Source organism: Cynara cardunculus, unplaced genomic scaffold (assembly GCF_001531365.2).
Source record: "Cynara cardunculus var. scolymus isolate 2C unplaced genomic scaffold, CcrdV1 Un_Scaffold_1588, whole genome shotgun sequence".
Classification (NCBI taxonomy): Eukaryota; Viridiplantae; Streptophyta; class Magnoliopsida; order Asterales; family Asteraceae; genus Cynara; species Cynara cardunculus.
In genome coordinates, this window is record NW_020200806.1 from 84,847 (window position 1) to 88,528 (window position 3,682).

The window sequence follows — 3,682 nt, forward strand, 5'->3', positions numbered from 1 at the left end:
AATCACACGGATGTTAAATCGCACAAGAGTTAAGCGGATAACACCCTTAAATCGCACAAGCTTTAATCGGATTAATATTCAACCAAAAACACAAACTTTCACACTTTTTACCAAAATTTTGGATCAAAACATGAAAAATTATGAGTTTTGAAGAACATTTTCTAGAATACGAAAAATCAATTTTCGACCAAAACAGATTTAAAACTTGTTTAAAATAAAAAATAGTGTGAATCAAAGTTGTTCGAAATGCAAAAACGAATCTAGCGATGTAAATCTTTACAAATAACACTAAAAAATTGACCGATTTAAGATCAAAAACCCAATCTGGATGAAGAACTCTCGAGAACAGTGATGAACATCATGACCCAGATCTATGAATCTTCAAAAGATCGTGAAAAAATTGTGCAAAATCAGTTCAATCCTCTAAACAAACTGTTGCAGTCTGCTCTGATACCAATTGTGAAGTCCAGAAATCATACAAACATAATATGATCTTCAAGAATCAAGATGAACATAAAAGTAGAGAGAATATTATCAAAGATTGATTTGATTGAGAGAGAGAAATTTACAGATCTAATCTTGATTACAATTCTGCTAATGACTTCGTTATGACAATTACAAAGAAAAATATTATTTAACTAGGAAATAGTAAAACTACACTATTACAAAACAAAGCTATTCTAAGGAGAAACTTGAATACAACTTTAACGCTCTAACTTGAACCCAACAGAGCTCTTCACAAAATTACAAAAGACAAATTCTATTTATAGGGTCGAACTACTACCTACTAGTCAAAGTCAAATATTACACATAAAGTCAAACATGATGTCTATTTTAATTATAGACAAAAGTAACTTTCAAGACGAATACAATTTTAACACTGAATTTCAGTCCTAACATTCTCCCTCTTTGTATTTAGGCTTGAAAGAATTTGCACGCTTTGAAACTCGTTTGAACTTTGTCTCTTTAAGCTATTTATGACTTTTTCAAAAACAATCTTTACTTTGAAATCTTCAGATGATCGTTAGTAGACAAAATCTTCAAACATTCTCCCCATCGATTGTAGAACAACGATGATCTTCTTTTTCAACAATGTAGAACAATATTAGCAACGATCTTCAGATATAATCTTCAAGATGTGATCTTTAAAGAATTTCTCTAGATAACAAATTACAAACATTCTCCCCAAAAATGAATTTCTTCAGACAAAAAATCACAAACTTTCTCTTCAATGAGAAATCTCTGTTAGTAAACTTTTGAAACGATAATCTTCACATTCAAAAAACTCTCAGACATTTTAGCACAGGAAAAATCTTTTGTAATAATCTCCAGTCGCACTTCTTTGAATCTTTTGCCGACCTTTGATGTTACTCCCCCTTGATCTTTACAACATATTCCCATTATATCATTCGAAATTGGACATTTCATTCATTATTACATACTCCCCCTTATGATGAAATGAGAATCATTACATCATACTTCAGAATGAATGAAATCTTTAGCGAGAACCGTCAATTCATAAAATTGTAAACAGATCTTTTCAAATCCACGTGTATAATCTTTTCAGATTAAAGTCTTATACAAAGATTGGCCTGTGAGTATAACAAATATACTCAGTACAACAGATGTACTGTATATATGATACTTTTTAAGGTTCGTCTCACCAGGTCTTCCATTCAATCATCGATAGCTTAATAATAGCATATCTATGAATGTTTCGGCAAAATAACATATAATTTGCAAAATCTGTGTAGTGTAGAAAGATAAAGCAACATATGTTTTTGTTTAGGCTCAAAAAGATAAACCGTGTGGACTACATAAATTTATCATACTCAATGCGTGATCAAAAAGACTTGAAGGGGGGGACATATATCCTTCTATTTCAATATCAACTTTCTTCGAATGAGAAATTGATAGATTGTGAGCTGCGTTCCCCAAGTGTTATTGAAACACTTATCTGTTAAGAGATAAATGAGTAGTTGGTGGCATTGTGACAAGAATTGGCTTGGGCTTTGCCTTTTTCAATATTAGTCTCTAAAGAATTTAGAACTAATAGATCATGTGGTATGCCCGGTATTTAAAAGTTTAGAACAGGATTCTTGTAATCTTTTAATCCTAACACAACTCTCATCAATTCTTTTAGCTCACAACAACTACCCCTTTCTTTTTCTTTTTAATCTCAGCACACAAACCCTTTTGTATTTAATGCTCACTCAGATATGGTTGTCCTCTTGGGTAGGTTTGTCGGTTCTGACATTCCATAGAGGTATTTCTGTGAAGCACTCAGTCCCTCCTAAATTACTGTAAGCTTAGATGATCACAAGCAGTTGATCAAGAATATTATTGCTATAAAGCACAATAATCAGATAAAAATTTGATCAAGATGTGTAGCTTTTAAGCACAATCAATGAAGAAGTGATACGCAAAATCAGATTATTCGGTATGCGAGAGAAATGAATGAAGATCTGCAAGTACTAGTTTACAAATTTTGATATTCAAAGAATTATAGAAATGTATCAATCAAGGGAAAAAACAGAAAAACAACCTTTGGTAACTAACGAGCGTATTATCACCGAAAATGATATTATTTTAAGAGACGTGATAATAACAGTTTCAAGAATAGCTGAAACAAGTATTGAAATTATGTTCGATGAGAAATTACACAAGTAAAATTTCAGAAAATACCTGTTCAGAAAACGTACTCGTTTCCAAAAAAAAATTCACTTTCCAAAAAACATTTATTCAAAAATTCTAGAGACTCCCCATAGAAAGTAGATTTAAGTAATATTTCGATTTAGCTTAAAAAAATAAAAACAATTTTAGCACGGGTCCTAAACTGGGTGTTTAGAAACCACAATGTCTAAGCACGAGTCCTAAACTGAATGTTTAGAAGCCTTGTTTGGACAGTTTACAACTCCCCCTGAATTAGTGCATCATATGTATGAATTTCTGATCAGCGTAGTAATGACGCACTTGCAAAATAAGATCAGACAGAGTTTGGTACCCAAACGAACTTGGGTCCTTCTTTGCTAGTATCAGGTTGCGGGATGTTATAACTTCCAAACCATCTATTCTTATTAGATATTTTCTTTTTCGCGCTTTTAACAACATAATCATAAATGCAGTAAGATCCATATCAGTTATTGTAATCATACATGTTATTTCCTTTCCAACTTTTCTGAAATCTGTAGTCGCTAGTCCACCTGTTGTACCTCCTCGTGTTCATAAAATCAGTAGTTTTGCATGTGGAGCACATGATCCTTTTCATGCTAAGATTTATCAAGTTAGAAGTGGATCTCACAGAACAAGGAAGATTATTATTAGTAACAACAGAATTTCGGGACGCAACAGATTCAGACTTATTAACCCAAATGCTTTTAACTTTAGAATGAGAATTGGGTGATCCGATGACGTACCCTTGATAGTACTGATTAGAAAAACAAGAATAGTTCTTAGATATAATAGATTTAGGGCTGCTTGAATAACTGTTCGATTTGGAACAGTCATAAAAGCTGGTTTTACACTGTGAAGGAGAACCAGTTAAGCTTTGAGCACAAGAAAAGTCTTTGAATTTCTTTAAAAGCTGGTCTCGTTCAACAGCAACTAAATCATACTTCTCTTTGAGTTCAGTTCTCATTTTCTGTTCAGTTTCAAGTTCTGTCTTCAGATTAGACAATTTCTT